Source organism: Dromiciops gliroides, chromosome 5, assembly GCF_019393635.1.
Source record: "Dromiciops gliroides isolate mDroGli1 chromosome 5, mDroGli1.pri, whole genome shotgun sequence".
In the NCBI taxonomy this organism is placed as follows: domain Eukaryota; kingdom Metazoa; phylum Chordata; class Mammalia; order Microbiotheria; family Microbiotheriidae; genus Dromiciops; species Dromiciops gliroides.
The window spans coordinates 28877078-28900573 of NC_057865.1; the positions used below are offsets into that span (position 1 = coordinate 28877078).

The following is a 23496-nucleotide window of genomic DNA, read 5'->3' on the forward strand; positions in this document are numbered from 1 at the left end:
TAACATGTAACCCCCCCCCCCAAAACAAACAAACAAACAAACAAACAAAACCAATACAATGATATTTGAGTATTGGGTTCAGCCTGATATGTGTGTTGTTTATCAATATTGATAAGATGGTTTTGAAAGGGATGCATATTAGGAGGTCAATAAATTCTTCTTAGGATTCAAGTCACTTATCCAATCAATGGATGGAAGAGTAGACTGTACTTTAGCAGATATTGTAACCATACTTAACCAGTACTTAGGGGAGTGAGACCTACCTGGGAAGACAGTTATCATTCTCTACTCCCTCTTTGTTTAGTTTCACACCTAGTGACAATGAAGATGATGTCATCAATTTCTGAATGCCCCATTGGGTGAATATTCAATAAAATGGCACCATATCATTGGGCAGCTAAGTGGCACAGTGGATACAACACCATGCCTAGACTCAGGAAGACCTGTTTCAAACCCAGCCTAAGACAAGTACTTGCTATATGTCGCTGGGCAAGTCACTTAACCTTTGTTTATCTCAATTTTTCCACCTGTAAAGTGGGCATAATAGCCCCTATCTCCCAGAGTTGTGGTAAAGATTAAATGATTCAATAATTATAAATTGCTTAACAGTTTCTGGAACATAGTAAATGTTACACTATTAATGTAACTACATAAATGTTGCCTATTACTGTGCTTTACTGTGAAACTATACATGTGACTCAGGTTAAAAGAATTAATCACCATCAGTTGAATGAGGAGTTAATACCCAGAGAATGCCCATAATTCCATTATACCCATAGTTTTAAGTAATGGCTATCAAAATGAAGTACATTATTAAGATTTTTTCCCATGTTGACATTCCAGTTCTCAAATTAGTACTTTGTTTTCTTAATTGATTGCTTTAGTATACAGGAAGGACTTAGAGTGCATCAAAATGGTACTTGATGTGTCTGACAAAGTGATAAATTGTGTTTGTGTTTTCTGCTTGGTTACCAAGACTAATGGTTGGGTTTTGGATGGACTTTTAGTATACTCAAATCCCCTCCTTTAAACGTGCAAATAAACAAACCAGTAGGCAGAGAATACCGGCAGGACTCCCTAATTTTTTGACTACATATGGACAATGACCAAGTGGTGGACTGGAGTTATTGCCTTCCTCATAACACATGTAGAATGGCAGACTCCTGAGTTCAAGATTTTATTTTTCCTCCCAAAGAACACCAAGATCTAATTTTATAAAGATTAAAATAGTCATTTTACTGTTTTTCCTAACTTAATTTATCTCATCTAAAAATCTAATAGAAAAGAACTGTTCCCTCCATAAATGATTACCTAGTAAAACATTTTCTTAGTTAGAATACAGTAATGGCAGAGAGAAATCGTGAGGGATATTTTTTTCCTATCTACTTTAATAAGTATACAGCCAAGTAGGGATCTGCAAGGTATTTGTTCAGGCATGCCCCAGGCCCATGATCCATCTTTCAGCTCCTTTGCCACTTCTAGACTGACAGCTAAATTACTTCATGGAGAAGGCTCCTGCAGGCTGTAAGCAAGAGCTTGCCACCCAAACTAGTGAGGGAAAAGGTGGATAAACAGAAATTAAAAAGAAATTGTCATTAACTGAACAAGATGGGGCAGGGGGACTGCAGGATAATCTTCATGGGAATGCAAAGTTTGCAGTTCAGAGGAGAGAAAAAGGAAAACACATTTTAATTGAGCTTTAATCTCCTAGTCACGTGGCAATCAAATGTTCAGCTCAGATCTGTGAAGAACAAGAATCCCAAATCCATCCTCTTTCTGGAAAGCCTGCATGTCCACATACCACACATGTGAAGTCTGAATAATTTTCAACCCATCTATGCAATACATTCACTGACAATTGTGCTCACAAGTGGCTGGGATTTCCAAAGGCTCAGAAATTTGCTGATCACAAAAATAAACTGAACAAGAGTCTTTCAAATGAGAAATTAGATCACAGAGACATAGATTTAGAACCAAAAAAGATGATCTAGAGGTAATTTAGTTCAGCCTCTTGATTTTTACAGATGAGGGAACTGAGACACAGAGAAGCAAAGTGACTTTCCCAAGACAAGTGAGTGGGAGAGTCAAGTGAACTTAAACATTTTGACGGCATCATGCTGCTTCTCCCTGACTCTGAATATGGTCATTCTTTTACCAGGTCACCCAAGGCATTTACTTTAGATCACTTAAATGTAGTTTGTGGTGGTTTGCTCATTTTTCAGTCATGTTTGATTCTTGGTGACCCCATTTGTTAGGGTTTTTTTGGGCAAAGATACTGGAGGGGTTTCCTTCTCCAGCTCATTTTATAGATAAGAAAACTGAGGCAAACAGGGTGAAGTGACTTGCCCAGGGTCACACAGCAAGGATTTGAACTGAGGGAGTTGAGTCTTCCTGACTCTAGGTCTGGCACTCTATCCACTTCCCATTAAATTCAGTATTATGCAACAGACATTTTTAGAACATCTTCACCATGCAAGGTGGTTTTCTAGGTGTTTGGGATAGAAAAACAAAACAGTCCCTGACTTCAAGGAGCTTACATTCTACTAGGAGGCTATAGCACGATTATAGATAATTAAAGACGACATGTATATATAGAACTTTTTAAAAAAACTAACTTTTTTCCCAGAGGGACAGCACACTAATGGCTTGAAGGATCAGCAAAGACTTCCTGAAGAAGGTGGTACAAGAGTTGAATTTCAAAGGAAATAACGGATTCTGTGAGGCTGAGAAGAAGGCTGGAGCATTCTCCAGGCTTCCAGGACAATAAAAAAGTGGAATACCTTGAATGGGAAATAGGTAATGAGCCAGATGGACTGAAATGGAGAGTGCATCAAGGGGTGTTGTTAAAGATGATCCAAAATGGAAATGGTCAATAGAAGCCAGAGGACTTTAACTGTTGGGCTAAGGAAACCCCAATTCCTCTTCAAGCCAAAGATTCCTCAAATGGATATCTCCCTATTAAGGAATTAAGGAGGCTATTTTTTAAAGATATTGAGTAATAGAATCCATAGAGAGTCAATTAGAACTGTAGGTTGCAAACCAAGTACTCTGATTAGTAGACTGTTCATAATGAGGACACATGTCTAGAATCCTAAAGAGGCATCACAGTTGTCATCTCTTCTAGTCCAATCTAGTCCAGTACATTTCTGCTCTCCATGGGACTGAGCTCTGCTTCTGAATAGTCTGCTTAAGTCAGATCAAGCCATCCTGTTCCAACGGAGACCACTCCCTATTTGTCTTACCCCTCTCTTTGGCCTCTGGGTCTTTAGTAACACCCCCCCCCAGAGGAAGAAGAGAATCCTTTCTTCTGAGGATAAAATTGGAGCGGGGACTAATATATTGCACATAGGTGTTTAATAAATATTTACTAAATACATACAGAAAGAAAATACACAAAAAATGAATCTGCCACAACAACCCCCCATCCTACTCTTCTAAAAGCTGACAAATACTGTCCACTCTCCAACTAGAGGTAGGTTTGAATCCCCTCTACTTGTGTTACATTCGATAAGTCGCTTTCCTACTTGGGCCTCAGTTTTCTCATCCGTAAAATAAGAGAACTGTCCTAGATGATGTCTGAGATATTTTCCAGCTCTTTCTTTCTTTTTGTGATTCTGGACATGTCACTTAATATACTAGGGACTTAGTTTCCTCACATCTAAAATGAAGAAATTGGACTTTATAGTATCTAAGATCCTTCCCAAATTGAGAACAATGATTCCAGGAGCCTAAGAATCCCAATGGACTTGAGCCTTCTTGGTACAAGTATAACATCAGTCCCTTAATGGAGCATCCCATGCAGGAGCGCTGACTTCCTCTACTTGGACCATATCCCATTGTGATCTCTTCAAAAGTTCATATGCTTCCTCACAAGTGGATTTCCTCCACAATCTCATGAGCCAAATCTGCTCTGCCCTCCATGTCAACTTTCTATAATGTCAGCTATATACACACATATCATCTACATAGACATGATTTTAAATCCCAGACCTTTTTAAATAGGCTTATTAGATAACTGTTGAAGAGAGAGTGGTACAGAAGACAAACCTCCAAAGGCTATTTAGGGCAATATGGTTACTGGCCCTTTTAAGCAGGAAGACTATCACTAGTACCCTTCAAGCTGGGACACTCCTTTGCACACTTTTTCCAAAGGAGGGTGCCTGGAGGGCAAAGCTGAGATAAGTTTTTCCCCACACACATCCCACTTATGCTCTTCAAATAGCTCACTTAATTGACAGTGTCTTTTCCCTTGAAAATTAACAAATCAAAAATCTTCCAAGACATTGTCAGAAGTCGACGACATCTCAGCATCCCAAGGAGGTTTCATTACCGCCATGTCACCTTTTACCTTCTGTCTGTGACATCCAGCCTGAAAGATGAATTCTCTGCCATACAATTTCAAAAACTGGGCTCCTGATAGCACTGGTTCAGATTGCCTTCTGCTTGGATCAAGTGCAAGCTTGCATGGTTGTTAAGGTCACAGGAAGGATAAAATGGTCTTTTCCAAACTGGAGCTTCTGTCTTCTCATTCTTCTTCATTGTAGAGGTTAACCTTCTATTATTCTTCATAACTGTTCCCTGACCAACTGATTCTAGTGTCATCAAAAAGGATGTGACCTGTTGGTGTGCATAGGAAATTGATGGGCTGAGGTTACGAAGGAGAGACTTCCTGTTTACATTGTCCCATTTTTTTTTTTATCAAGCCAGTGTCCAAAGCCATGTGGGCACACGCAAACATATGCATATACACTGATTCACACAAACCAGGCGAATGGATAAGAAAGCATTTATTTTGAAAAAGAAGAAAAGAGTATCTTCTGAGTAGATTGGGTGGCTTGGTTAGAACAGGGCCCCCAATCCATTCATGGAGGTCAGTGTTACATGCTTCTTATTTCCAAGCGGAAAATGTATGTCGGCATTTTGACTAGCTGAAGACCACTAACGGGAAAGATGATTATTTTGATCAATTTAGTGTTTGGGGTTAAATGAGCTGGTTAATTGCCTCAATCCTCTACTTCCTATTGCCCATTGAGTGCTAGATTACGAACATAAATGGCAGATATCTGAGCTATAATCCCATAATACATCAACATTTTTTTAAGTGAGGCAACTGGGGTTAAGTGACTTGCCCAGGGTCACACAGTTAGTAAGTGTTAAATGTCTGAGGCCAGATTTGAACTCAGGTACTCCTGACTCCAGGGCTGGTGCTCTATCCACTGTGCCACCTAGCTGCCCCATACATCAACATTTTAAAAGAGTAGGACCAACTTGGCAGCCTCATGTAAAGATTGTAGATTAGCTCTAGCCTACAGGAACTTTGGTGCCAATTTGGTGAAGCCTATAGGCACTCTTCTCAGAAGAATATTTTAAATGCCCAAAGTAAAATATGTAAGATTACAAAAGAAGCAAATTGCTTTCAGAGATAGTTATCAAACTGTATTTTTTAAAAGTTCAGAGACAGATTGTGGGGTGGAGCCAAAATGGCAGAGTGCAGGCAACAACTTAGCTAAACACTTTCAACATTCTCCTCCAAACAATGTTAAAGTAATGTCTCAAATCAAAGAGTAGCAGAACCAACTAAAGGTCATGGTGAGACATTTTTCCAGACCACTGAGGCAAGACTAGCAGCATGCCTTGGAGGAGGCTGCAATAGCAGCACTGTAGCAGCTTTAGGAGCTCCTAGTCCAGAGATGGTAGGGGGTAAAATCACTGGTCAGAGATTAGAAGGAGCCCTTTGCTGGCCCTGGGTACAGGACCCTGTCGTATTGCCTATATGCAGTTCTTAGTCATAGTTCTGAATCAAATAGGAGCACTAGCATTTGTTGACACAGAAGAGCAGGGGCCTTAGTCACAGTTACACGGCTAAGAGGAGTAATAGCACTTGGGGCCCTACTCATATTCCAGGGTAGAGAAGCAAGCTTATGAACACTAACAAGGGAGTAGGCAACTTTGCCTTAGCTCCAAGGCAGAAAGGAACACTAGTGCTTCAGACCAGAGACCAGGGGACCAGTTCACAGTTCTAGGGCCAAGAGGAGTGCTAGCACTTTAAGTTACAAGGGAACAAGATCCCTTCCTGGATAAAGATAAGAGCATAGGTCAGGAGAGCAGTGAATTCACTTATCCTTAGATCATACCACCTCATAAGCAATGAAAACTTACAGATACCCAGAACTAGCTCTGAAAACAGCAGCACAAAAAAACCCCAACCCCTTGGGCACTGCCCACTTCATCTTGGGAAAAGAGCCTAACTTTACAAGAGACAGAGAGAGAGAGACAGAGACAGAGACACAGAGAGACAGAGACACAGAGGGAGAGAGAGACAGAGACAGAGACAGAGACAGAGAGACAGAGACAGAGAGAGAGAGACAGAGACAGAGACAGAGACAGAGACAGAGACAGAGACAGAGACAGAGAGACAGAGAGAGAGAGAGCAGGCAATACACAATAAGTGAATAAGAATGGGATGAACCCACCCAAAACCAGAAGTAGATAGCAGAATGGATTAGAAACCAAGATCCAACAATATGTTGCTTAGAAGAAATACACTTCAAACAGAGAGATACACAGAGAATATAAAAATGAGGGGCTAGAGCAGAATCTATTATGCTTCAGTTGAGATAAAAAAGGCAAGGATAGGAATCATGATCTCAGACAAAACAAAAGCAACAATAGATCTTATTAAAAGATATAATCAAGAAATGGCATTTTGCTAAATGGTACCATAGATAATGAATTAATATTAATATTAAAAACATATGCATCAAATGACATAGAATCCAAATTCTTAAAGGAGAACTTAAATGAATTTTAGGAGGAAAGAGATAGCAAAACTATACTAATGGTGGACCTCAATATTCCCTTCTCAGAACTAGATAAATCTACCCACAAAATAAATAAGAAGGAAGTAAAGGAGATAAATTGAATTTTAGAAAAGGGAGAGCTGATAGTGATCTAGGAAAAAGACAATGTAAATTGAAAGGAGTATACCTTTTTCTGTACTTTACATGACACTTCACAAAAATTGACCATGTATTAAGGCATGAAAACTTCATAAAGAAATGCAGAAGAGCATAAATATTAAATGTACCTTTTTCAGTGCATAATTCAATAAAATTATATTCAATAAAGGACATTGGAAGCAGAGATTAAAAATTAGTTGGAAACTAAATAATCTAATCCCAATGAATGAGTAGGCCAAAGAGCAAATCATACAGATAATTAATTTCATTAAAGAGAATGACAACAATGAGAAAAGATACCGAAATTTGTGTGATAAAGCCAAAGCAGTGAAAATTAGGGGAAAATTTATATCTAAATGTTTACATCAGTGAAATGAAAGAGCAAATGCATGAATTGGGCAAATTTTTTTTTTAAAAACTAAAAATAGAAATTTAAAATCCACACTTAAACACTCACTTGGAAATTCTAAAAAGTCAAAGAGGAGATTAATAAAATAGAAATTTAAATAGCAATTGTACTAATGAATAAAACTAGGATCTAGCTTTATAAACAACAATAAAACAGATAAACCATTGGTTAATTAGATTTTTAAAAAAGAAAGCCAAATTATTAGTATCAGAAATTAAGAGTGAATGTACCACCAATGAAGTTGAAATTAAATCAATTAAAAGACTCTATTTTATCCAATTATATGCCTTTAAATCTGACAATCTAAATCAAATGGGTGAATATTTACAAAAATTACAAATTACCCAGATTAAAAAAAATTGTTATTTCACTTAAAATAACTGTAAACAATATAAAATACTTGGAAGTCTACCTGTAAATAGAAACCCAGAAACTACATAACTCCAATTACAAAACACTTTTCACATAAATAAAACTAAATCTGAACTGGAGAAATATTAATTGCTCATGGGTAGACTGAGCCAATATAATAAAAATGAAAATTCTACTTAAATTTACTTACTTATCCAGTGCCATACCAATCACAATATCAATTTTTTTTTAGAGGTAGAAAACAATAACAAAATTCATCCAAAAGAACAAAAGGTCAAAATATCAAGGGAGTGCAATGGTCAACTATGACAGACAGCTCTTTTTTTTAGCAATACAAAGATCCAAGAGAATTCCAAAAGACTATTGATGGAAAATGATATTCAAATACTGAAAAATAACTATGGAGTCTGAATGCAGATGGAGGCATACTATTTTCACTTTTTTTGTCCTGTTTTTTTTTTTCTCATGGTTTTTCCCTTTTGTTCTGATTTTTCTTTCACAACATGACTAATGTGGAAATATGTTTAATATCATTATACTCTATAACCTTTTAAGAAGAATATCAAGGTAATCAATAAAAAAAATGAAAAGGAAGTAGCCTATCTGTACCAGATCTCAAACTGTATTACAAAGAATTAGAGTGGTGGATAAGTAGAATAGAGTAGGTATATATTATGCAGTGGTCAATGATCATAGTAATCTAGTGTTTGATAAAAACCAAATATCTAAGTTTTTGAGACAAGAACTCACTATTTGGCAAAAATTTCCAAGAAAACTAGAAAGAATTTTGGCAGAAATTAGGTATGGACTAACATCTCACACTGTATACCAAGATAAAGTAAATATGGGTACATGATTTAGACATAAAGAGTAACATAAGCAAATTAGGAGAGTGTGGAGTAGTTTAACTGTGAGATATATAGATAAGGGAAGAATTCTTTACCAAATGAGACACAGAAGATCACAGGGAGTAGAATGAATAAATCACATTAAATTTAAAAAAAGTTTTATACGAATAAAACCAACGTAGCCAAAATTAGAAGGAAAGCAGGAAACTGGTAAAAGGATTGTATAGCAAGTTTATCTGATAAAGGACTCATTTCTCAAATACATAAAGAACGGAGTCAAATTTATAAGAATTCAAGTCATTCTTCAATTGATAAATGGTCAAAGGATATGAACAGGCAGTTTTCAGAAGAAGAAATGAAAGCAATCTATAATTATATGAAAAAGTGCTCTAAATCACTACTGGTTAAAGAAATGCAAATTAAAACAACTCTGATGTACCACTCAACACCTATCAAATTGGATAATATGACAGAAAAGAAAAAAAAATGAAAAATGGTAGAAGGCATTGTGGAAAAATGTGGACATTAAGTTGCTGGAGCTGTAAAGTGATTTAACCATTCTGGAGAGCAATTTGGAACTATGCCCAAAGGGCTATAAATCTGTGCATACCCTTTGATCCAGCAATACCTCTACTAGGTCTATATTCCCCCAAAAGGAAAAGGACCTATATGTACAACAATATTTATAGCAGCTCTTTTTGTGGTGGCATAGATTTGGAAGTTGAAGGGGTGGCTATCAATTGTGGAATGGCTGAACAAGTTGTGGTATGTGATTGTGATAGAATGTTATTATGGTATAAGAAATGATGAACAGGATGGTTTCAGAAAAGCCTGGGAAGAATTACATGAACTGAATCAAAGAGAAATGACCAGAATGAGCAGAAAATTGTACAAAGTAACAGCAATATTGTATGATGATCAATTGTAAATAACTTGGCCATTTTGATCAATACAATGATCCAAGACAGATCTGAAGGACTTATGGTGAAAAATGATATCCATCTCCAGAGAGTGGAGTCTGAGTATGGATTGAAGCATAAGTTTTCCACTTTATTTTTCTTGCTTTTTTAAACAAAATGACTAATATGGAAATATGTCTTGCATGATTTATCATGTATAATTGATATCAGATTTCTTGACTTCTCTATGGGGAGGGAGAGAGAGATTTTGGAACTCAAAATTTCTGAAAAATGAATGTGGAAAATAAATAATATTTTTTTAAAAAATTGAAACAAATTCATGGACAATAGGTTAGAAATACCTGAATTCTTGAGAAACACCATGGTGTAATTAATAGTGTTAAGAAAGCTGGGTCCAAAAACTACCTCAGACGCAAGCTGTATGATTATCTGGAAGATGAAAATATTAATGTCTGTAATAATTAGAATAATGGTGGCTAGCATTTATTTAGCATTTTAAGGTTTGCAAGATCCTTTTACAAATACCACATAAACTTATTCTCACAACAACACTGGAAGGTAGATGCTATTATCAGAATTTTTTTACATTCTCTTTTTATTCCCATATAAATATTTTATTATTTTCCAGTTACATCTAGAGATAGTTTTCAACATTTGTTTTTATAATATTTCTTGTTTCAAATTTTTCTCCCTCCCTCTCCTCCCTCCCTGCCTCCCCAAGACAGCAAGTAATCTGATATAGGTTATATATGTAGTAGTTGGCCTCCACCAGTTGCAGATGACCATGGATCAGTGCCCTGAAGAGCCACAGGCCACAGTGTGGCTGTGCAGTCCGATACAGGAGCCCCAGCTCCTGAGTGACTTATAACTGCTAACTGCCACATCCCGTGTTGTATCTACCCTGTGAGGAGTAGCTGGAGTATCCTCTCCAGGGCGCTGGCCTGAGCAGATCAATATGGAAAACAAGCTGTTGCCCATGCAGCAGGTTTTCCCTCTCCTGGACAGTGCTGGATCCAAAGGAGAGGCAGAGCCAATACAGTTTGGCACCCGTGCCGCTACAGGAGTTGCCAGAGGGATGTGATGTCCAACATCCAACTGCCTAAGGGACTCCGACTCCTGATTTTCCCTCGGGGTTAACTCCCGAAGCCTTTCCCATATATGGGTATAGACGCAAGGCAGTGGAGGTTTAAAATTAGGGTTCCTTCCCCTAGGAGGGTTGTCTGCCAAGGCTAATGAGCCCCACCTGCCCGAAAGGTTATATATGTACAATCACATTAAACATATTTTTCATTAGTCATGTAATGAGAGAAGAATCAGAGCAAAAGGGAAAAACCTCAAAAAAAGAAAAACAACAACAAAAACAATAGAAATAGTATGGTTCGATCTGCATCCAGATTCAATAATTCTTTTTTTTTTTCTGGATTTGGAGAGCCTTTTCCATCATGAGTCCTTTGGAACTCTCTTGGACCACTGTGTTGCTGAGAAGAATCAAGTCTATTACAGTTGATCAACACACAATGTTGTTGATACTGTATTATCACAATTTTTAAAGAGAAGGAAAAAGAGGCTGACAAAGGTTAAGTGAATTGTCCAAGGTCACATAGCTAGAAAGTATCCGAGGCTGGATTTGAACTCAGGTCTTCCTTGTACCTTCTGCCTCATGGGGTTGTGAGGCTCAAGGGACTGTTAATGGCTTTACATATTTTAAAGTGCTATGTAAGCATCAAGACCTTAGAGATGATCTCATCCAACTGATTCACTTCACAGATGAAAAAATAAAGTTGGGGAAGATATTTTCCTAAGGTCACAAAATAATATTGGTGTTTTTTTGTTTTGTTTTTTTAGTGAGACAATTGGGGTTAAGTGACTTGTCCAGGGTCACACAGCTAGTAAGTGTTAAGTGTCTGAGGCTGGATTTGAACTCAGGTACTCCTGACTCCAGGGCTGGTGCTCTATCCACTGCGCCACCTAGCTGCCCCACAAAATAATATTGTTAAATTGCAAACTGGTCATACTTTAACTCTCTCCCCAGCACCCTGCAACCAGAAAATTAAAATAAAAGTAAGTCCTAATTGCCTGATCATTTACAATACAATTTATAATATAGGCAATGTCTCCAGTTTCATTTATTCTACATTTCCTACTCAACCACCTGGGATATTTAGCACCTAAGCAGGTGAGTTCCTTCATTTCCTCATCAAGATATTAGGGTGGGCTCCATTATCTCAGCCACCATGAAGTTCTCTTGCACAGCCGAGCATTTGTCTAAGAAATGGTTCTTCTGGAGTCATAACAGCCTCAGATGTCCCTGGCACAATGATCCGCTAATCATCTGCCTTTCCCTCTCCCGCCGCCTTATCCAAATATTTCAGATGTTCTTGAAATATGTCAAATAAAACATTATGACACCATAGAGAGAGGCGGCCTCAGGGGATGGGATTTATAGCATCATGGTACCATATCAATGAGATTTACAATAGCCTAACCTTTTAGATCAAGGCAGGTAGAAAGAGAGACATCAGAGCATTTTAGACTAAGACAGGTGGATTCTAAAGGCAGGATTACTTCAAGAAATGTCCAGGGTTTCTTTGGTGCCTGAAGAACACTATGAAAACCATTCCCTGTTGGAGTAAATATGGTAAAATATATGTCGGCTGACTTAAAAGAAATAAAAAGGCCAAATGGCTGGGGAAGGCCTTAGAAAAGGTTGACTTTTTGTATTACTAGAGAATTGAGTGATAGATGGAGAAGGGCATGAAAATGAGATTTTTCTCTAACTTCTACCTACAGTGAAAAAACCCCACAGATTTATTATTATTATTATTATTATTATTATTATTTAGCCTACCCACATGACTAGACAGGAACTGATTTTATACGCATTCTGACTATTTCATACCAAAGATGAAAATCTTTTAAAAACAAAAGTTCATTTTAAAAACCATAGTTACAGAGAAGATTTGTCTGGCCACTACTATCTCTTAGGTGCTATTTTCTAAAGGCCATGATTATGTGTGTATTGTGTGTGTGTGTGTGTGTGTGTGTGTGTGTGTGTATTGTGTTTAAAGAAGATTTAGTTTTCCTGCCCTGAACTGGGCTTAGGGTAATTGTGTATCTGCTTGAGTGCTGAATGCCATCTATTGCCTTCTTTATAAAGTTTATGGCTCCCCGGCTCCTTTAAAGGTCTCAGGTGGCTGATTGATGGGCTCATTGCTGATACTAACCATGAAGAATGGCCTATCTGGGAGATGGGCCTCTGTCTCCCTTGAGGATTACCAGAGCTGTTATATAGACAGCTCTTCTTCCCTGAATCAGATCCATCAGGCGGCCAGGGGAGCTCTTGGTGCTAGGATACTGACCGCATCTGAGGACTGAGAGTTGAAGCAGTGCTTACAGCAATGGCTGGCCTCAATTCCCATATGGCTAAGGGGAGGCCAAAGAAGGAATTCTCACAGAAGAAGGCATAGGAAGAGAGAGACAGTATTCCTTGGTACCACCTCTAGTAATCTCCCCTCTGGGAACCCACAAGTAGGACAGAATCAAATATCATCTCAGAGTCTTGGGTTAATTCAAACCAAGAAGTCTGACATGGTGGTACATGCCTATAGTCACAGGTACAATGGAAGGCTGAGACTGGTGGATTGCTTGAGTTGGGGAGTTCTCAGCTGCAGTAAGGATAACTATTAACACTGTTTGAATGTCTTCATTATATCCATCATAAATACGGTGAGCCCTTGGGAGCAGAGAGCCACCAGGCCACTTAAGGAGGGGTAATCCAGCCTATGATGAAAAAGAAACCAATAGATTTTAAAATGATAAGTGGTCAATAGACTTCCTGACTGGGTGAGATAAGGAAACCCAGTCTCAAAAAAGAAACAAAAACCCAAACAAAACTAACAAGCATTTATTAAACATCTACTGTGTACAACGTGGCAGACAGTATGTTAGTTACGCCCTAGGGGCACAAGGACAAATAAATCAGTCTCTGTCCTCAAGAAGCTTACATTCTTTTGGGTTTTGTTTGTTTGTTTTGTGGGACAACGAGGGTTAAGTGACTTGCCCAGGGTCACACAGCTAGTAAATGTCAAGTGTTTGAGGACAGATTTGAACTCAGGTCCTCCTGACTCCAGGGCTGGTGCTTTATCCACTGTGCCACCTAGCTGCCCCCACTGCTTACATTCTTTTGAGGTGGGATGGGGGAGGAGCAGATAAGGAAAGGAGGTGGCAAATGAGATTAGATTTGGATATAGAGAATTGAGTGTGAGTAAATGAATGGATGAATGAATAGGTATTTATTAGGCATTGTGCTATGTGCTAGGGGAAACTGAGGCAGCCCCAGTCCTCAAAGTGCTTATGATATAATGAAAGCTTCATTACATTAGAAGAGGGTTCAGCAGTGGGGCAGATGGACAGTCTGGCTACAGTGTAAGGTAAAGCCTACACTGTAAGGCTACAGTGTCAGGTAAATGGTAGGGTGCAAGGGATCCCAAGAGGTGGAGATGATGGAGTGCGTTCTAGGCATACAAAAGCACATGAGTGAAGATAGAAAATGATGCAAGAGGAAGAACAATTAGGGCAGGTTGGTTGGACCAGTTTATGAAAAGGAACAATGTGAAATAAATATGGAAAGGTAAGCCTGAGCCACATTGCAGAGAGCTTTCAAGTCTAACTTGAGGAGATTGTATCAATTTCAGCTCCTCTTATTTCTTATTTGATGAAATTTGCTTCCTTTTTTCTCCTCCTTTTAATCCTGTTGAATAACATCTTTGTTTCCGTGTTTCACTTGCATTCTCATGCTGCTGCGCTCTCTTCAGCCTGCCCTTTCTGATCAGCTCTCCTGCGGACTCTCTTTAAATACCTTTTACAGAGAAACTTTCATCCAGTAAATGGGGCTCTCCTGATTTCTCAGGATTGCTCAGGCTGTTCTTGAGTGTGGAGGGAAAAGGCTTTCAATCCTTTGTGAAAGCCTGCAGAGAAAGGCTTGCAAAATTGGGCAATTATGCCTGTATTACCCATGAGAAGACTCCCCTTCTCGAGGAAGAGAGCCATGGCAAGAGGCCCACTTCTGGGACTTGGGCATTTTAAATCATATATGAAAAGAGGAAGAATCTATTCTGAACAAATCTTAGCATGGCTGGGCATATGACCCTCCCCTCCTTCCCAAGAACCATTGCTTGTTGAATCAAAGGGAGGAAGAAGGGGATAATAATAGCCAGAGAACTGAGTTTGGAGCCAAAGGACCAGGGTGCAAATCTCAGCCCTGTATGACCCTGGACAAGTTTCTTATCTCTTGGACTTAATTTCCTGGCCTATAAAATGGGGCGATTAGACTAGATTAGCCTTATGGTTCCTTCTGCCACAAGGTCCTCTAATTTAAGTACAAATAAGCTTGGCATTTAGGGCCCCTTCCAAAGTGCCACCAATGGACTAATTCCCAACTTCTTTCTTGTATTCCAATCAAATGAGATGAATACCTGTGCCTTGAATGAGCTCTTTCCTACCTCCAGGCATTAGTTTGTACTGTCCTCTCCACTTTGAAAGCCTTCCTTTGACATCACACAGTGGATAGTTTTGGATTTGGCGACAGAGACTTGAGTTTGAATCCTGCTTCAGACACTTCCTAGCTATGTGATCCTGAACAAGTCCCTTTTTTGTCTCAGTTTCCTCATCTGTAAACCAGGTGTAGTAATAACAAGTAGAATTTATATAGCATTTTAAAGTTTGCTAAGCAATTAACAAACATTCTCTCTTGTTATACTCACAACAGATTTGGGAGGTAGGTAGGTGCATAGGGTCATTGTGAGGATTAAATAAGATAACCTATGGAAGGCATTTTGTAAACTTTAACATGTTATACTTGTTGTTTTTCAGACATTTTAGTTGGATCTGGCTGTTCATGACCTCACTTGAGGTCAAAGACACTGGAGTCATTTGCCATTTCCTTCTCCAGATCCTTTGACTGAAGAGAAAATGGAGGCAAACAGCGTGAAGTGACTTGTCCAGGGTCACATAGCTAGTAAGTGTCTGAGACCAGATTTGAACTCAGGGAGATGAGTCTTCCTGACTCCAGGTCTGGTACTCTATCAAAAACAATGTGTGTGTCTAAACAATGTGTGTGTCTTTGTGAAATTATGATTGTGTGGAAAGAAGGCTGTATGATTATGATTACAGTAGGAAAAAAAGCTGTATTTAGGGTCAGAAGACATGGGCTTGAATCTAGATTCGATTTTTCTCCTCTGTGACTTTGGGTAAGTCATTGAACCTCTCTCAGTCTTGGATTTCTTATCTGTAAAATGAGGGCTTTGAAGAAGATAATCTATGAGGTCTCCAACTCTGAATGTGTTACACATTCTTCAAAATTTACCTGCTTACTGAACATTTCTTTAGCATTTTAGGATTTGCAAAGCACTTTACACGTATCACCTTACAGCAACCCTGGGAAGAAGGTGCCATTGTCATCCCCATTCTACGGATGTGAAAAACTGAGACTTAGAGTGATCAAAGGACATGCTTAGGGTCACATAGTAAGTATTTGTAAAGGGTTTTCAACTCAGGTCTCTTGGACTCCACAGTCAATATTCAAACCACCTTACTGCCTCTTTCAAGGGAAGAGAGTTGCTTTTGGGGTTGACAAAGTTAGGAGGGTGAGTCAGACAGAATTAACCAGGTATATACATCTTTTCAAAAAATAACCAACATAAATAAATCTTTGTATGTCCTAATTAAACCATGGACTTTCCATTAAAAAGCCAATTATACCTTCAGCAAAGATGGCTATTTTAATAAATATTTATAGAATTGAACACTAATATACAATAGTGCTCCAAAGAACCTACTAAACAAAATCCTTCCTCAAACTTAGTTTACTCAAAACTAAAATGAAACAACGCAAAAAAAAGTTTTTATGTTTCATGTTTCTTGTCCCTTCTAATCTCCCCTTTACTTCACAACATAAGCAAGGCATGATGGACAAGGGGGAAACCGTGTTATATCCTACATATAATTCAGTGCTCTTGAACCTCACTAATTAGGAGTCAGGAGATCTGGGCTCTACTCCAAAATAGATACTAGACAAGTTATTTAAATACTAGTGCTCATGTCCCTAATTTGTGGGATAGATGGTTTTTGTTTTCACTTTGTGGAATCCCAGAGAGAGCACACTCATAGTCACACCTAAGAGACAGCACTTGAAGCAATGTCTCCTTGGCTTCAGCACCAGTTCTCTGTCCATTTTGACACAATGCTTCTTGGGTTAAACACAGTAAGATAAAAGAGATACAGTCTTGCACCTGAGTACAAAATAATCAAACGGATGAGTAGAGGTTAGGAGAAGTCATGGACGGATGGTGGTTGATCAGGAAAAAAAAAGATGGGGGTGGTGTCAGTGCACATGAGTGAGCAGAGTGATGGAGAAGCCCCAAAGCCCAAGTGTGTTGGGCTTCATTAAATGGGGCAGAGCTTGAAGGAGCAAGAAGGTGAGGGCCTCACTGTACCTCTGCCCTTCTCAGGTCTCCTATGGAGTGCTGGGCTCTATTGTAGGCACTCAGGTTTAAGAAGGGGACTGACAAGCCAGAGAGTGTCCACAAAAGATCAATGAGGATGGTGAACGAAAATGAAGCCTTGACCCATGGGGACTGGCTAAAGGAACTGGTCATGTTTAACCTGGAAAAGGGAAGACTTGGGGAAAAGGGGAAGTGGGATATATTCCTCCAAATATCTGAAGGGCCAGCATGTGGTACAAGACACACTTGTTCTGTTTGGCCATGGAGAACAGTACCAGTGGTGATGTTTGGAAGATGCAAAAAAGATAAATTGAGGCCTGATGTCAGGAAAAACTTCCTCACAACAAAAGTGGAGCAGGCTGCCTCTAGGGGTCATGGAGTCCATCTCTTGGAGGGCCTCAGGCAGACACTTCATGACCACTCCTAGGGGAGGCTGTATGGTCAACTACTTTCAGGTGTGGTTTGGATAAATGGGTGGGGAGGCCCTTCATGGCTCATGGTCCCTTCTCAGGTACCAAGAAGTTCCTTCCAACTCTCCTGTTATCTGATTCTGTGATAACTAATTTATAGACACTAAAAAGTGAAATCAATCCTGACAGGAGAAGAATGGCCCAGCAGTTTGAATTCCTGAAGCCAGAAGTTGCAGGTTTTTAATTCAGGCCTTTCCAGAAAATCCCATGTGACATTTCAGGAAAGCTTTAATTCAGCAAACAGATTCCTTCCCAAATGACCTCTTCTATTTAAGTGGGTTTGAGGTAAGGGTTTGGGTAAAGAAGGATCATTTACTCAACTGCTTTTTCTCTCAGCCCCATTTGAAAGTTTTAAAAGGAGAAAAGTATTTAAGGTTGACAGATCTGAAAGTAAAGTATTCGAGCCCCAATTGTGACCCCTCCATAATATTTACCATTGCCCAGAGCCAAAACATTAGGGCCTGGGTTTCTGGTCGACTAATTCAAACAGTCAAAACAAACAAGTCTTCCTATAAATGCAAAGGAATATCACTTTGCCTTTGATAAAATAATCCTGTAATTTATCCAATTTGTTTATTTGCAGAGGGGCCTGGAGGAACAAAGGCAAAGTCTGCCTTTGGCACAAAAAGGAGACCTGAGCCTCCCCAGCTAGCAAAGGAACAACAAGAGGCCCTTCCTTCATGCAGAAATAAATCTATTCAATTCAGGCTCACTCTCATATCCTTACTTGAGTTAAAGCCAAAAGGGGTTTAATGTGTCTATTAATGGAGATTAAGGCCCAGAGCAGCTGCCATTTTCTTTTTTTAAGGCAGTGTAACTACCCTGTTGGCTGGTTCCCTTATAGAATATTCCATTTCCCAGTTCCCCGATGAATCCTATCCCTGGGATTCTCTCCTTTCTTCCCTTTACCTCTTGGAAGCCCTAGCTCTCTTGGAGGTTCAGATCAACTACCATCTTCTCCCTGAAGCCTTTCCTGATGTATCCCTACCCTTCCACTGCGAGTAGTAAGTTCTCCCTGTGTATTATTGACAAAGTATACATGAGGTATCAATCAATTAATCAATCAACCAACATTTCTTAAGTGTTAATTATGTGTAAGACATGGAATAAGCTCTGGGGATATCAAGAAAGAATGAATGCTTCTTAGGGGTAAGAATTCTTCCTCTCCCCTTTCCTTTTCCTTTTTGTACCTGGCATATTTTTGAGGTGGGTCCAGGAGCTGGGATTTCACCCATGTAAGGATTTTCACCCTGTATGGGCAGTCCCTCTACCAACAAATATATTCAATCATCCTGCAATTCAAAAGGTATGAACTGAGGTATACAAAATTTTATCCAGGGTGTTAGTTACACTGGGAGCTCTATCTATATGGAGGGCAAAGATGCCACCTCTACTGAGAGCCTTGGGGGGAAAAAAGAAAGAAGAAAGTGAGGGAATGAGGAAGAAGAAGGAGAAATAGATGTATCCCAAAGCCCAGATAAGGCATTGGGAGAAGCCCTACCAGGGATCACATGTTTGTTGCTAATTTAAATGTTTGGTATGCAATGATTTCTTATGGCAGAGGATATCCATATTGTGAGAGAGCAAAAATGTTTGCCAACCACTGACAAAGGAGCTTCCTGGATTTCTGGTAGCATAAGGGACTTGCTGAAGATCACATGGTCAGCATGGGTCAGAGGTAGCATTTCGACCCAGTAATCCTGACTCTGAGGCCAGCTCTCTGTCCATAATGCCAAACCATCTCAGCTGGCATGTAGTGGGAATTTAATACAGTTTTGTTGAATTGAATTTCAAAAGAAGTTGTAAGCTTGCAGAGATTCCCATGGTCTCCATTTCAAGGCATCATGAAGTAACAGATTGCTTTTCCTTTGGGATTCTAGGGAGTGAGAATCAGTTTGACCTTAGAACTCAGGCCAGTCTCCCTCTTCCAGCAGCCCCTCTAGCCAGAGGCTCAACTTAGCATTTGTTCTCTGTTTTTATTAAACATTGCTCACAATAAGTCTGATTGCATTCTTCTGACTGTTCAGCAGGATGAGTACAAACCTGAACTCAACTTCAAACGGAACCTCTCCAAGTCTTCTAGTCACCACCTGTGATAGGAGGACAAGAAACTCCACTCCAAATGGGTTGTGGATGAGAAAGTTCAATTCATGCTCTAAATGCTGCTCCGCTTGGTGGAGGAGATACCTAATGTCTCTACAGAATAGACTGAGTTGCTACATCACAAGCCTAGTTAAAATAATTAGGTAGTACGTTAATCAGTGTAATGCCATTTATCTCCATCAGGCTGGTGGAGAGTTGAGACTCTCTGCAAGCTCACTCTTTCTATGGAAATTCAATTCAGTCAGCATTTATTAAGTACCTATTACATACCAGTGCATGTTGACAGTGGTGGTGGTGGGGAGCTTTGTTGAGTCCTTCTTGCTGCTTTACATCATTTGGCATAATTTCTTGGGTGTCAGAATATTTTCTAGGATTTCTGGTTAATTGTCTTCACTAGGGGAAAATGTATTTACCATACATGGTACTAACTCCTTTACAGCCAATAGTTCAGCTAAATGTGAGCAATATATTGGATACAGATCAGCCATTAGTCCCTGCTGCTAGAGGGGAAACAGAGAAATGTTTTTTTCTTCTTCTCACCATTTATTGTTAGAATGTCAATATTCTAAACAACCACTTGCTTTCACCAAGGTCTGGTGGGTCTATGGTGTATTGATGGAATAAATGGGTGCTTTCAAATCGGTCATTTTAAGTTACTGATTTAAGGGTCATACTTTGAAGTATTAGATATAGTCTTAAAATTACTAGGGAAGGATAGACAGACAGAGATAGCTAAATAGCTAGCAAGATAGATAGCTATATAGACAGAAAGATGAGTTTGTAGAAAGAAAGAGAGAGGGGGGAGGGAGGGAGGAAGGAAGAAAGGAATAAAGCAATAAAGGAAGGAATGAAGGAAAGAAAGAAAACACATTTAGTAAGCATTACTATATATGAAGCACTCTTAAGTGAGGGGGTTTTCCAGTAAAATGGCCCTTGGGTTTTCCAGTAAATCGATAATATTATCATTCCTATTAGAGTCACAATTAGGATATTTTTTTTCCACTTGGGACAAACATGGTTGGAGGGATATTGGAATGGAGCCTATGTGGGTGCAATCACACTGGAGAAGGGACTATCTGGTCTCTTGATCCAGGAGGGATTGGGATTGAAGAGGTGGTAGTTTAGGGGTAATTGTAGTGCATGTTGGCAAGAGAAGGGGAACTACTGGGAATGTAGCCACTACAGGGAGGAAATGAATCTCCCTGAATGTCAGTGTCCTAGGGCAAAATGCCATTTGCCCCATGCTAGTTATGCCCTGGGGACTACGATATGGGGTGTTTAACTTAAATACAGTAATAGCCATATCAGGGAAATTCAAAGGTCAGTATGATGCTATCGATGAACCTGAAACAAAAACCTTTCTTCTGGCCATAAGTCATTTCCTGGGGATGTCTAACTCCTAGAAACCAAGAAACCCCATAGATGTTAAAGAATCATGATTGAAAGTGATGCAAAGTACAATGGAGCTTTCCGTGGTAGGTGCAAATAGTCTTCAGCATAACATAAACCATGACTTATATTGCAAGAAATCACTTAAAATCATTGAGGAAATGTACCATCAGCAAACGAAGTGAATCCATTATATGGTAAGGAGAGACAGCCCAAGTGCTACACTGGTACCTGTGGGATGGGTAGATGGATGGATGGGTAAAGCATTTATTAAGAACTTATGTGTCAGGGGGCAGCTAGGTGGCGCAGTGGATAGAGCACTGGCCCTGGAGTCAGGAGTACCTGAGTTCAGATCCGGCCTCAGACATTTAACACTTACTAGCTGTGTGACCCTGGGCAAGTCGCTTAACCCCAATTGCCTCACAAAAAAAAAAAAAAAAGAAAAAAAAAAGAACTTATGTGTCAGGAATTGTACTAAGTAGCAATGATATAAATAAAAGCAAGTCTCTACCTGTAAGGAGTTGCCATTCTAATGGAGGAAGACAACAGACACAGGGGTGCTCATGGGATATGGGGACGAAGGGTACTGAGTCAGAAGCAATGTAACAGGCAAGGAGGAAGTGGAGTTGGAAGAGAGGAGAGGCAAGGGTGAGGTGAAGCATGGATGGGGTCCTTCCTAAAATGCTGGTCCTGGGGAGGGAGTCACTAATGATGAAAGAAGAGCTCCAAGATACAGGTTTCTCTGGGTAGCAACTGAGCAGGTGAGGAATGCTCAAAGGCCTCTGGGATAGATTCTCTACAAAGGATTTGTGGGGTGGAAATCATGACGATCTCCCGGGAGGAGAAGCCATTGGTGGTTACAATCTGCACCATTGTAGGGATTCTCATGGGGGCCCCGAAGTACGCTTAGGGTTTAGCTTAACACCTTTAACAAAGCTGGCACCTAATGAACATTCTTGGAATGAATTGGGTGCATATTAATTGGGTCTTAGAACAATCTTGTATAGAGGAGACCATAAGGGTGGCAGTATACTGAGGCTCCAGGGATTAACTAAAACCAAACTCGAGTCTAACTAATTCCCCATCTTTCCTTCACTGTAATTAGCCAATGCAGCATCCATAGCTCTAGATTCTGTCATCATATTTGTGCCTAATAGCCCCTGCCAATAAGATGTAACACAGACCCAGAGCAGAGCTAGATAATACAAAGAATACCTCTACATTTGCCCTGGGAGGCTCCCTACACCTCACAGAATAAGACTGTAGAGTTTTAGACTTGGAATCAAGAAGATCTAAGTTCAAATTCTGTCTCATACATTTATGGTTGTGTGACTCTAGGCAAGTCACTTAACCTCTTTGATATGAATTTCCTCATCTGGAAAATGGGGATAATAGCACCTATCTTACAAAGTTTGTGGAGAGTGCTCGCTTTGGCAGCACATATACTAAAATTGGAATGATACAGAGAAGATTAGCATGGCCCCTGCACAAGGATGACATGCAAATTCATGAAGCAAAGTTCGTAGAGACCAAATGAGATAATATGTAAAGAACCTGGCAAACTGTACAGTGCTGTCTGTCTGTCTCTCCATATAATTCCTACCTAGGATAATTTCGATTATTGTTGTCAGATTCATCTTTTCCCAGAAATGATAATAAGGTAAGGGACCCGCTCTTCCTGTTGAGTTGGCTCACTTATAAAACTTGAATGAGTATGTGTGTAAGAATTGGTTTTGAGGAAGCACGCCGTTTTTAGGACTTGATTTCCTGGACAGGCACGGATATTGAAACTGTGTATCACAAGGACATTTTTAGGGAAGCAACCGTAAGCATACAGTAGACCCCACAGAGTAAAAAGAGAATGTTCAATTATCATTATTACTCTTTTGCAACATGGCCCACAATATGAGATGATATTTCACCAGAAATAGAAGGGAAATGGAAATCTGTCGCTGCTGTTACTTGATTTTGGAAATGGCAATCTCATAATGGACTCCCAAATTCTAGCTCTCATATACTAAATGAATGTCTGCTTGCCTTAATCTTGGTTATGATTCTATTGCTAAGCAATCACTGAAATTAACCTCAGCAATGGTGGGCGGGGCCTCCTTTGCCCTCTAGCCACAGGGATGGCCATGAGAAGGAGGACAGGACCTTCTCCTTCCCAATAAAAGCAAGATGGCCACCTGAAATGCAAAAGTGACTGGCTTGGGAGGATAGTGGAATTCAAGTTATCTCTGGGTCAGCTCAAGCTAAGCAGGGCTAAGCAAGAGAAGGGACCTGGGTTTGAGTAAGAGATGGGCTTCTACCTAGCTGTGGGCTGGGAGGTACATGGCAAGGTGGAAAAAGGACCTGAATTCAAGAGACATGGGTTCAAATCCTGATTCTAACTCACATTAGTCATGTGACTATGTGTGAGTTAACCTTTCTGAGGCTCAATTTTTTCTTCTATAGAACTTGTGCTGACAAGGTTAGTAATGTTTAATTTTGTAAAGTTAAAGCATTTTGCAAATGGGAGCTACAT

The 23496-nt window shown here is 39.6% G+C and overlaps 1 non-coding gene across 1 annotated transcript; it reads left to right on the forward strand.

The window, feature by feature from the left end:
• Positions 1 to 22393: 22393 nt before the first annotated feature.
• Positions 22394 to 22500, forward strand: LOC122730315. Its single transcript, XR_006353499.1, has one exon. It is a non-coding gene; the product is annotated as a U6 spliceosomal RNA (small nuclear RNA).
• Positions 22501 to 23496: the final 996 nt, after the last annotated feature.